At 45.5% G+C, this 13,014-nt stretch overlaps 1 protein-coding gene across 3 annotated transcripts in view; it reads left to right on the forward strand.

Annotated features, from left to right (window-relative positions):
* The first annotated feature begins 6,874 nt into the window (after window positions 1-6,874).
* cdh17 (cadherin 17, LI cadherin (liver-intestine)) overlaps window positions 6,875-13,014 on the forward strand; it is a 111,252-nt gene continuing 105,112 nt past the window's right edge. The window contains exons 1-2 of one of the 3 annotated variants that reach the window (XM_078215981.1): window positions 6,914-6,942; window positions 11,322-11,369. The gene's annotated coding sequence lies outside the window, so the exon portion shown is untranslated. Of the gene's footprint in view, window positions 6,943-11,208; window positions 11,228-11,321; window positions 11,370-13,014 lie in introns of those variants that run through there. The other 2 variants (XM_078215982.1, XM_078215983.1) reach the window with 2 other exon arrangements.

The raw sequence follows: 13,014 nt of genomic DNA on the forward strand, positions 1-13,014 counted from the left end.
ACCCCCAGTGGTAACCAACGATGGTTCACCACATTCACCCCTCCTTTAAAAACAAAGGCCGGCGGGGTGCAAAAAACAGGTCATATATGTACAAAATTCACAAGTCCAGACGGTCTGGAGGACCGCACCGTCGCTGTGATCTCCTCAACACCGGTTGCGAAACCGGAGCAGGTGCTTGCGGTGGCGTTCTCTCCAAAACAGCGTCCGGCTGTCCCCTCAAGGACTCCCGGGCCGGTTGGCCCTGGTGAGGCGATGGTGCAGGGGATCCTGGAACCTTCTGTGGTGGCGCCGATCTCCGAGTCTCAGGCAAGCTGTACATGGGAGTATAACTGTTATGCACTGGTCCCGGTGCTGACCGCGCCACGTCTGGGGAAGAAATAAGTAGTAGGGGATTCGTGACAGGGGGTATGGGAGCGACAGGAGTTGCTACGTCCCCTGCGGGCGCCAGGTCTCGAATGGAGACAGTGTCCTCTCGCCCGTCAGGATATGCCACATAGGCATACTGAGGGTTGGCGTGGAGGAGTTGGACTGGTTCGACCAAGGGGTCGGACCTGCGAGCCCTCACATGTCGCCGCAGAAGGACGGGTCCTGGGTACGTCAACCAGGCTGGCAATGAGATCCCCGAGGACGACTTCCGAGGGAATGAGAACATCCTCTCGTGGGGAGTAGCATTGGTTGCCGTACACAGGAGGGAGCGGATAGAATGGAGCGCATTTGGAAGGACCTCCTGCCAACGGGAGACTGGAAGGCCCCTGGATTTCAGTGCCAGTAGGACAGCCTTCCAGACTGTAGCATTCTCCCTTTCCACCTGTCCGTTACCCCTAGGGTTGTAGCTCGTGGTTCTACTAGAGGCAATCCCGAATGAGAGCAGGAATTGCCTCAAGTCGTTGCTCATGAACGACGAGCCCCTGTCGCTATGAATGTAGCAGGGGTACCCGAACAGGGTAAAAAGCTCACTAAATGCCTTAATCACGGTGGCAGTCGACGTGTCCGCACAGGGGACAACAAACGGGAACCGGGAGTACTCATCTATTATATTGAGGAAATAGACGTTCCGGTCCGTTGAGGGAAGGGGGCCCTTAAAATCCACACTCAGCCTCTCGAAAGGGCGAGTGGCCTTGACCAATTGTGCCCGGTCTGGTCGATAAAAGTGCGGTTTGCATTCTGCGCAAATCCGACAGCTTCTCGTCACTGACCTGACATCCTCCACCGAGTAGGGCAGGTTGCGGGCTTTGACGAAGTGGTAGAGTCGGGTGACTCCAGGATGACACAGGTCATTGTGGAGGGCCTTCAAGCGGTCCTCCTGCATGATGGCGCATGTTCCGCGCGAGAGGGCATCCGAGGGCTCATTGAGCTTCCCTGGACGATACATAATATCGTAATTATAGGTGGAGAGCTCAATTCTCCACCGCAAGATCTTATCGTTCTTGATCTTGCCCCTCTGCGTGTTACTGAACATAAACGCCACGGATCGTTGATCCGTGATCAGAGTGAACCGCTTCCCCGCCAGGTAATGGCGCCAGTGTCTGACTGCCTCCACAATGGCCTGAGCCTCCTTCTCCACCGCTGAGTGCCGAATTTCGGGGCCTTGAAGGGTGCGGGAAAAGAACGCGACGGGCCTGCCTGCCTGGTTTAGTGTGGCGGCTAGGGCGAAATCAGATGCATCACTCTCCACCTGGAAAGGGATGGATTCATCCACCGCGTGCATCGTGGCTTTCGAAATGTCGCTTTTCAAAGCCTTGAAGGCCAATTGGGCCTCCGGCGTGAGTGGGAAGGTCGTGGACTTGATGAGCGGACGAGCTTTGTCCGCGTAGTTGGGGACCCACTGCGCATAATACGAAAAGAACCCGAGGCATCTCCTCAGTGCTTTCGTGCTAGCGGGCAAGGGAAGTTCAGTAAGGGGGCGCATACGGTCTGGATCAGGGCCAATGACCCCGTTTTCCACCACGTATCCAAGGATGGCTAACCTGCGCGTACGGAATACGCACTTCTCCCTGTTATAGGTCAGATTCAGGCGAGATGCAGTGCGCAGAAAGTGTTGGAGATTCGTGTCATGGTCCTGCTGGTCATGGCCGCAGATGGTGACGTTATCCAGGTACGGGAAGGTAGCCCGCAACCCGTTCTGGTCCACCATTCGGTCCATAGCACGCTGGAAGACCGAGACCCCATTGGTGACACCAAATGGAACCCTGAGAAAATGGTATAGACGACCATCCGCCTCAAAAGCCGTATATTGTCGGTCCTCTGGGCGGATGGGGAGTTGATGGTAGGCGGACTTAAGGTCTATGGTAGAGAACACTCGGTACTGCGCAATCTGATTGACCATATCAGAAATGCGCGGGAGAGGATACGCATCCAGCTGCGTATAACGGTTAATGGTCTGACTGTAGTCGATGACCATCCGAGGTTTGTTCCCGCTTTTGAATACCACGACCTGCGCTCTCCACGGACTAGCACTGGCCTGTATGATCCCTTCCTTGAGGAGCCGCTGAACCTCAGATCTAATAAAGATCTGGTCTTCAGCGCTGTAACGCCTACTCTTAGTAGCGATGGGCTTGCAGCCTGGTACCAAATTCTTAAATAAGGATGGTGTAGTGATTTTCAGATTGGAAAGATTGCATGCGGGGCGCTTTGGGCAATTTGGAGGCTGCGGCTGATTCCCTACTGCCAGTGAAGGGAGTGGCCCACCGTACTGTAGGATCACAGTCTTCATGTGGACCATAAAATTTAGTCCGAGGAGAATTGGCGCACAAAGGTGAGGTAACACAAGGAGCCTGTATTGCTCGTAAATTGTGCCCTGTACCTCTAGAGTTACCATACATCGTCCTTGGATCGGTACAGACTGGGACCGTGATGCCATGGAAATTGTCTGCTTGGCAGGTAGAACCCGGAGTCCACACCTTTCAGCAGTGTCAGGGTGTATGAAACTCTCGGTGCTCCCACTGTCAAACAGACAATTCACAGTACGACCATTTACCTTGATATCCATCATGGAATTCTCAAGCCTGTGGTGCTTTGTCTGGTCCAGGGAGATCGACGTCACCGTTGGCCCCTGGGCGTCACTGCATGCCGCCGATGTTGATGCTGAGGACCCCTGCTGGTCGCTCCTAGTCGTCGTGGACCATGATGGCCGCCCCCATGAATCGCACGTGGGCGAGGGTGCCAAACGTAGCGACTCCTGGTGGTCTTCCTCCTCCTCCGTCAGCCACGATGGCGCCGTCCTGGATTCGCACGTAGTCGGACCTCGTTGGTACTGCGACGCCAAAGGAGATTGTCTCCGCTCTGGAGGGTTACAAGCTGCACTGCCGTTTTTGGACTTCGACCTGCAAACTTTACCATAGTGGCCCTTTTTACCGCACTGGCAGCAGATTGACGTTTTTGCAGGACACTGTTGCCGTGGATGCTTGGCCCCACCGCAAAAATAGCATCGCTGGCCGCCTGGAGCTGCCGCCGTGTTCGGATCGATATGGGAGCGCGAGCCCGCGGGGCGAGGAGGGATTTGAGCTTGCTCTTGCCACGTTGTCTCCACGTGGTCCTCGGGGTACAGAGCCAAGCTTTTCGACGCTGCCTCCAGCATCTCAGCCATCTCCATCGCTTGGGTCAAGTTGAGGTTCCCTTTCTCCAGTAACTTAAGCCGGATGTACGAGGACCCTACCCCTGCTACGAACGCGTCTCGGGCGAGGTCATACATGTATTGTTCGGCTGATACGTCTTTACAATCGCAACCCCTGGCAAGCTGCAGGAGCTCATTGGCGTAGTCCTCCATGGTTTCGCCCGACTGCCGACGTCGTGTAGCGAGGAGGTAACGAGCGTGTATCTCGTTGGGTGGTTTCGTGTATCGTTTCTTCAAGAGCTCGACGGCCCTCGGGTAAGTGGTGGCCGCACGAATCGCAAGATAAATCGTGTCGCTTACCCTTGCGTGGAGGACTTGGAGTTTGTCGCTGTCTGTAGTAATAGCTACAGAGGCTGCCAGGTAGTCTTCGAAACACTTCCAACAGTGGTCGAAGGTGTTAGCGGCACCGACCGCACGTGGGTCCAACGCCAGATGATCTGGTTTCAAAATCTGTTCCATACTCTCTTTTTACTGCTGAGAGTTTTCTGTTTGATAATAAAATTGATGCGCGACAATCAAGCACGTGGAACAAGGCTTCAGTTATCGAAGGCTTTTATTATCAAACAATGGAACTAACTAACATGAGTACACCAGTTCAGACTGGAGGGGTCCTGCCGGAGCAGAGGGTCTTATACCTCTCCTCCGGAGGCGGGGCCCCACCGGGATGTGCCATAATAACATTTACCACAGGTAAACACCCTAACCCAACAACATTATACAACCCCCACAGTGACAACACCCTAACCCAACAGTAACATAAGAACAACCCCCAGTGGTAACCAACGATGTTTCACCACATGGTGTGATGACAATAATCTCTCCCTCAATGTCAACAATGTAAAAAAGTGCATTTTAGCACAGCACAAACTCTTGAATTAAGTAAATAAGCTGAATAGGTGTCAAGAAAATGTTTCCCACCATCCTCTTCATGTTACTTGGGAGACTTGTTTTGTCCTGCTTCTATTTCTTTAACTCCTGCTTGCGTCATGAGGTCAGCAATGCAAACAAAGGAGACAGATTTGAGTTGTGGATCCAGGCAGTCTGGGAGGCAGGAATTGATTCGTACCATGACTAACCTTCCAAAGCACTTCATTATGACAGATATCAGAGCCACTGGACGATAGTCATAGGGAGGGATCCCTTCGCAGAGGGATCAATAACCAGGGAGTATAGATTTAAGTTAAGGGGCTTAGAGGAAGTTTATAGGAGATGTGAGGAAAAACCTTTTCACCCAGAGGGTGATGGGAATCTGGAACTCACTGCCTGAAAAAGGGGTCGAGGCAGGAACCCTCACAACATTTAAGAAGTATTTAAATGAGTATTTGAAATGGCGTAGTATACAAGGCTATGGACCAAATGCTGGAAAATGGGATTAGAACAGATAGGTGCTTGATGGCCGTGGGGACATGATGGGGCGAAGGGCCTCTTTCCATGCTGTAAAACTCCATGATTTTCAACCAAACTCTGACCTCCCTTTAACCTGCATTAAGTAACATCAGATTGAATTCTACACATTCGTCCCCTGGTTCCCCTGTGCTTCACGCAATGTCATTTCCTCTTCGAAACTCTTTGGATGATCCTTTGTCTGAACTGCTGATTACAAGAGGAAGTGAAACGCTAAGGCAAGATTCCATGTCTAAGGGTAGATGTAGATGGACTTGATATCAATCACCCACCTTTTCCAGTGCTGCTTCTTTGCCTGCTGATTCGGAAGATATGAAAGATAAACAAACGCTATCAGAGACCTGTGATGGAAGCACAGAATGCTCCTCCTCTGGTTTTGGTTAATCCGCAGCTTCGTTCTGTTCCTGCCACATGCATTTGGGAGCATTAACTCCGTCCTTTGCTAAGGTCTCAGGGCTTGCTTTGTTAAACCTGCACTATTTATGGAAAAATACATATCCTATTTTATGCAGTTATATCTGAGTTAGTTTATTCTGCGAATGAGGATGATAAGGATGATATCCATGTCGTGTGCAGCATTTAACAGACTCAGACCAAAATTAAGACATTTTTAAAGCATTTTGACAGACCGGATTGCATTCTTCCCTTTGTTGATAGGTTCTCCTCAGAGAATTCCTAAAGATTGTTAGCTAATTTGAATCCTTAGTGGCTTTTTATCAGTGGGGTTTTGCTTGGGTGGTTACTTTTTACTTGTCTATTACGAATTGAATTCTGAATTGTATGAATATGAAATGTGACCCAATTAAATTGTGCGATACCAAATTGAAAAACTAAAATATATTTCCCAAAGTGTGGTGCCTAAAATGTGATGCCAGAATGTGACCCAAAAAAGTATGACATGCTGGGCAGTAAATGGGGATTACTGTGCAAGTTGTAATACGTACATAAGAATGGGTTTGCTATAGCACTGCTCACGGTAAGTCATAATATGCGCAGCTATAAGACAGGAGAATTATTATTAACACTTTGCTGCTAATGTTTAGGATTGTGCTTGGTTAAATTGGACTTGTTTGAAATTCTTAAAATCAACACTTGGGCAGTTACAGGTCAGACTGTCATTCTGTCTCTCTTTTTAAGGCTATGAGGTTTAATAGTTATTAAGTAAACGAAAGACCAATATGACTCAGAGTTGAACTGATGAAAGTACATGGAGATTGGAATGTGTTTGTGAGTTTCAGGTTGCAGCTGAGAAACGTACAACATTTGTAAGTTGCTCTGGTAACAAAATGTTACTTGAACTGGCAATCCACAGTAAGAAACTTTTAAATAGTAAACCTTCCCCTTTAAAATTTAGTTGCTGTGCACAGCCTGTTTTTATTTGGCTACACTGTCCTTTTAAAGCTCTGTACACAACTTCATTTGGACATTATTTATCAAATAACAAGAAATGTCCTCTAATTGTCAGAATGATGGTTGGATGCACACCTGCATAGCTTAGCTGGAATATTAGTCATAAAGCACTTCATTGAAATGTTCTAAACAAAATTTGACATTGATCCACGTAAGGAGATAATAAGACAGATAACAGAGAACTTGGTTAAAGAGTTACGTTTTAATGAGCACCTTAAAGGAGGGGAAGGAGAGAGGGGAGGGGGGTGGGGAGATAGGTAGAGAATTCCAGAGCTGAAGATATGACTGGCAATGGGGAAGTGATTAAAATCAGGGACGCAGAAAAGGCAGAATTGGAGGAATGCAATGACCTCGGAGGATTGTAGGGCTGGTGGAGGTTGTAGAGATAGTGAGCAAGGAGGCATTTCATGGGCTGTGGGTGTGCTGGCTGAGCCAGCATTTATTGCCCATCCCTGAGGGCGGTTAAGAATCAAACACATTGCCGTGGCTCTGGATTCACATGGAAGCAGGACCAGGTAAGGTCGGCAGATTTCTTTCCCGAAAGGGCATTAGTGAACCAGATGGATTTTTATGACAATCGATAGTGGTTTTGTCAACATTAGATTTTTAATTCCAGTTTTTAAAATTGAATTCAAATTGAACCATATGCCGTGGTGGGATTCGAATCCCCAGATCATCATCCTGGGTCTCTGGATTGCTAGTCCAGCGACAATACCACTACACCACTGCCTCCCCTCACGTGGAGGAATGTGGACGGATTTGCAAAGTACGAATTTTAAAATCAAAGTATGGTCAGGGCAGCAGTCAATGTAGCTCAGTGCGAACAAGGATGATGGGCGAATGGGACTTGGAGAAATTTAGCATTTTGGATGAGTTAAAGTTTATGGAAAGTGGAAGATGAGAGACTGGCATGGAAAACATTAGGGTCAAATCTAAATGAGAGAAAGTCATGGCTGAATTAAGTGTACAATAAGTAATTCTACAGTGGTGCTCTTAGCAAGTCCTATAAAACCCCGCTGACCACGCCTGGATTAGCATGAACAGTTGTGCACACCACAGTTTAGGAAGGATATATTGACCTTGGAGGCAGTTCTGCACAAATTTATCAGAAAGATACCTGGATTCCAAGGGTTAAATTACAAGGAGAGATTATACAAACTCGGATTGTATTTCCTGGGATTTAACCAATAACTGGTGCGGCAACAATAATCTCCCCCTCAATGTCAACAAAATGAGAGAGATTGTCATCAACTTCAGGAAGCGTAAAGGAGAACATGCCTCTGTCTACGTCAATGAGGACGAAGTAGAAAGGGTCGAGAGCTTCAAGTTTTTAGGTGTCCAGATCACCAACAACCTGTCCTGGTCCCCCCCATGCCAACACTATAGTTAAGAAAGCCCTCCAACGCCTCTACTTTCTCAGCAGACTAAGGAAATTTGGCATGTCAGCTACGACTCTCACCAACTTTTACAGATGCATCATAGAAAGCATTCTTTCTGGTTGTATCACAGCTTGGCATGGCTCCTGCTCTGCCCAAGACTGAAAGGAACTAAAAAAGGTCATGAATGTAGCCCAATCCATCACGCAAACCAGCCTCCCATCCATTGACTCTGTCTACACTTCCCGCTGCCTCGGCACGCATCCCACACACCCCGGACATTCTCTCTTCCACCTTCTTCCTTTGGGAAAAAGATACGAAAGTCTGAGGCCAAGTACCAACCGACTCAAGTACAGCTTCTTCCCTGCTGCTGTCAGACTTTTGAATGGACTTACCTTGCATTAAGTTGATCTTTCTCTACACCCTAGCTGTGACTGTAACACTACATTCTGCACTCTCTCGTTTCCTTCTCTATGAACGGTATGTTTTGTCTGTTGAGTGCGCAAGAAACAATACTTTTCACTGTATGTTAATACATGTGACAATAATAAATCAAATCAAATCAAATATTTTATACAATTTAGGAAATTACACCAAATATATGTCCCTTTTAACCTTATAGAATATGATGAATCCTTGCAACAGTCGATTGAGTGGATGCTGCTGTTAAACAAACAATGGACGGTTTGATTTGATTTGATTCATTATTGTCAAATGTATCAGTATACAGTGAAAAGTATTGTTTCTTGCGTGCTATACAGGCAAAGCATACCGTTCATAGAGATGTCTATGTCTATAAGGAAAGGAGAGAGTGCAGAATGTAGTGTTACAGTCATAGCTAGGGTGTAGAGCAAGATCAACTTAATGCAAGGTAAGTCCAAAGTCTGATGGCAGCAGAGAAAAAGCTGTCCTTGAGTCAGTTGGTACATGACGTCATGTATCTTTTTCCCAACGGAAGAAGGTGGAAGAGAGTATGTCCGGGGTGCGTGGAGTCCCTAATTATGTCGAGTTCGCAGAAATATTAATTTAGATGAGCACAACCCAGTTCTCCCAACCAGAAATTAAGAGCAAGATTCTCCGACCTCATCTGTTCCTGCCCCATTGCCAACAAAAACAGAAAATTTGGCGTTCAACCAAAAATCTATTCACTGCAGTGGCACTGGAGAATCCCAGCCGCGGGCAAGGTCGGAGGTTTTTGATGTAATGTTTACCTTGAAGTAAATCAATCTTGTCAGTCATGATGTGGAGGTGCCGGCATTGGACTGGGGTGGGCACAGTAAGAAGTCTCACAATACCAGGTTAAAGTCAAACAGGTTTATTTGGTATCATGAGCTTTCGGAGCGCTGCTCCTTCATCAAATGTGTCAGTTAATATGGCTTAGAAAAGCAGCCAGCATAATCAAGGACCGAATGCACACCTGATGAAGGAGCAGTGCTCTGAAAGCAAATGATTCCAAATAAACCTGTTGGACTTTAACCTGGGTGTTGTGAGTTGTCAGTCATAGACTGCTTTTCCTCTCACTGCTGACCAGCATTTCAGGTTTGCCATGGGATCAATCATCCACTACACTCCCTCAGCAGGCTTTCCATTTAGTGCACTGTAGAAAAGTGACTGCTTTTGACTACCTTCTTCATACAGAGTCCTCCACTTGCTTGATGGGCCCTGAAACTTTTAGGGCCGGGCAGTGTGGTTTCCCAGGCCGCTGCCAGCTGTGGGACTGGAATTTGGGGTGGACCAGCAAGTGGTCTGCCTCTATTCAGATCCTTTAGAAATCAGAGGCACTTCCAAGAATGGACACAATAAAATCTAAGGTGAATGAGGGAAATACAGTGTGCAATGTAATTGGTCATTTATGTGCAAATTTGAATAATCAGAAAGCACACTATCCACCCTCTTGAAGTACATATACTTGAAGGAATAGTAACTGGACTATAGCTGCAAATAATATGGACTTACAAACCTCTTGACTGTAGCAGCCTTTCAAAAAGGCCTATTTCCAATCTTCAGTTTGGAATTATAATATTCTAAGGCATATTAACTGATTAGGATATGTTAACATTTTTAATTCCCAGAGACATTTTGATGTGATTTGATTTATTATTGTCACATATATTATCATTCAGTGAAAAGTATTGTTTCTTGCGCGCTAATCAAGACAAAGCATACTGTTCATAGAGAACATAGGAGAGAAGGAAAGGAGAGGGTGCAGAATGCAATGTTACAGTTATAGCTAGGGTGCAGAGAAAGATCAACTAAATATAAGGTAGGTCCATTCAAAAGTCTGATGGCAGCAGGGAAGAAGCTGTTCTTGAGTCGCTGGTGTGTGATCTCAGACTTTTCCCCGATGGAAGAAGGTGGAAGACAGTATATCCTGGGATGCATTCTGTCCTTGATTATGCTGGCTGCTTTTCCAAGGCAGCGGGAAATGTAGACGGAATGAATGGATGGGAGACTGGTTTGCGTGATGGACTGGGCTATGTTTACAACCTTTTGTATTTTCTTGCGGTCTTGGTCAGAGCAGGAGCCATACTAAGCTGTGATACATCCGGAAAGGATGCTTTCTATGGTGCATCTGTAAAAATTGATGAGTGTCGTAGCGGACATGCCGAATTTCCTTAGACTCCTGCGAAAGTAGAGGCGTTGGTCAGCTTATTTAACTATAGCATTAGCGTGGAGGGACAAGGACGGGTTGTTGGTGATCTGGACACCTGGAAGCTTGAAGCTCTTGACCATTCCAGTAATGTGATAATAAGGCATGGCAGCAAGTTTTCTGCCACATAAACTCCTTTCCATCACTCCTGTTCAGATCCCCACCATCCCCCTCCTCAGTGGGCGCTTCTAGATTGTATGAACAATGGCTCAGGTGCCTGCTGGAAGTATTTTGATAAGTTGACCGCAGGATTTCAGACTGACAGTAGGCATGGAGAAATTCTGTTCTTCCCCAAACCTGCCCACCTTCCCCATGACCACCCAGGAATTTAAATGCTATGATTTTTTTGTTTGAATGAATGCGTAGATAGAAATCTGTGTTAAATAAAACAAAGACAAGGTGAGTGCTTTTTAAAAAAAATTGGAGGTGGGTGTTTAAACAGAAAGGAGATGGGATGATGACTATTTTCACTCTGAAAAAAATGAAACTGGCTTTGCTTGAAAAAAAAGAAGGGTACGATTTGTTGTTAAACTTAAGGTAAAGGGGTGGTGCAAATTGTGTTTGTTAAACTTTGAATAGTTAAGTAATATGGAAATTCAAAAGGGGCATGGTAGTAGAAAAGGGGCGTGTCTTAGCATTGCTTGATATTTGTACTGTGGGGTTTGGCAAAATTGTAGTTTGACTGTTGCTGCACCTTTGTATATGACCTAAAACAATTTGAATCTGGGATCTTTCCACCTTATTTGTTGAAACACGCCAATTGTATTTCATGAGGTATGGATCGAGCAAATCATTAGCTGCAATAAAGTGACGGTTAAAGTTTGACAAGAGTCTATTTGGTATCAGGTTCTCATTTTGTTACTTCCAGTCCCTGAACCATAGGAGATAAAGGAAAAGCCAACCACTTGATTGACAGGTAACTGAAACTTTACTTTAAATATTGCAGCTGCTGTTTGCGCGTGGTATGAAAATGTAAGATTTTCTGTGAAGTAGCGTTTGAACTTGCAGGGGCTGCTTCAGAAACACAGCCCTATATCATGGTGAAGGGTTTTTCAAAGGGCGTCGTTCTTGCTTAATGTTATGCAGTTGACAGCTGGTGGCAAGCTCTTATACCACGACTTACTTTACATAAAAGAACATTTGTTCCTGTTTTGGACAAAAACAGTATATTTTATATGTTTGTATCTAACAATGTTGGTAGCACAGACTGCAGAAAGTAATAATTTCACTAATTTGCCTCGGTGATATTTTCAGTGTTTAAGAGTAAATTTAGTTCCATGCAGCCTCGTGACCGATTTCTGTTTTTGTTTAGTTTCTGATTGAGGTTTTCATTGATTTGACTGCAGACGGATGAGCGGGTTTTTTTGGAAACAAAAAGAATTGCTAAAAGACTCTTGTGTAATGTAAAAATGGTGACTGTCTCAGGTTGTGAGCGGGACCCACCCGATTAATACAACCTGTTACAATCAGGTCTGACAGGTTCATAAAAGCTTGCTGTGCTTGTACATGGACTGTCATAAAACATGTATGTGAGTGCACCATCCACAAAAATGGCTCTGTTAAAGCGAGCAGCACTCTCTCTATAATCTAAATGAGGTGCAATAATATCTTGAAAATCGTTTCTGTGTTTTTTTTATGTGTTAAAAGCAAATAACCTGCAAATTATTAAATGCGCTATTATCGAGCAAAAATAAATCTCTCATAAAATAGCAGACAAGAAGGATTTGTACAAACATTAAACACAAAGGTGCACTGTGTTAGGACAACATTGCACAGAGTAACCTCGGTGCGACAGATTCATTAAAATGATTTCAGTTTTCATGCTGTCATTGTGTTGATTGCTTTTCAAGGCAGCCCAGGTTTTGAACGTTAAATAATTTGTTCAAACCTGATTTTTTTTTTTGACTGATCGCTTTAAAAACTGTGTAAAATGTAATCAATTGTGGACAAAAGCATGATACCTTTTCTGAATGGGAGCTAAAGAGTGGCTTAAAATTTAGCAACTGTTAACATCAGCAGGACTGGCCTCTGGTATAGAGGCAGTGAAGGTGGAGGTGACTCAATCAGTTGGTTTATTTATGAATTAAGTGCAGAGCTGCCATTGTCGATGAGTTCTTGATTTTGGTTCATTGTCAGGAAAAGGGAAGAAAAATTAGAATATAGGTAAGCTTGGAAGAAAACCAGGTTATTCTTCCCTCTAAAAAACAACTCATTAATACAACTGTGTGCTTCAGCGCCAGGTGTTAGTTACTTTTTTAGTCAATTTATTAATCGAGAGAAAAGCAGGCTTGTTTAAATATTCAAATTCAAACCGTCCATCCCTCAAGAAAATCCACATGAGGCAGGTCTCACGCACCTCATAGTGATTTAAAGAACAGTAGCCACTGAGACCTGGGAGTGGTGACTCCAAACTATCTTTCTTATCTGGGAAACTTATCTGGGAAGACTAAGGAGAAGGAAAGACTAGTTTTAGAAATTTAAGGATGAATATAAGAAAAGATACATCAGCAGATTGGGTGGAATTCTCCAATCTTGCGTGGCGGAGAGGGGAACATTTGTTG

This window comes from Mustelus asterias, chromosome 7 (genome assembly GCF_964213995.1).
Source record: "Mustelus asterias chromosome 7, sMusAst1.hap1.1, whole genome shotgun sequence".
Lineage (NCBI taxonomy): Eukaryota > Metazoa > Chordata > Chondrichthyes > Carcharhiniformes > Triakidae > Mustelus > Mustelus asterias.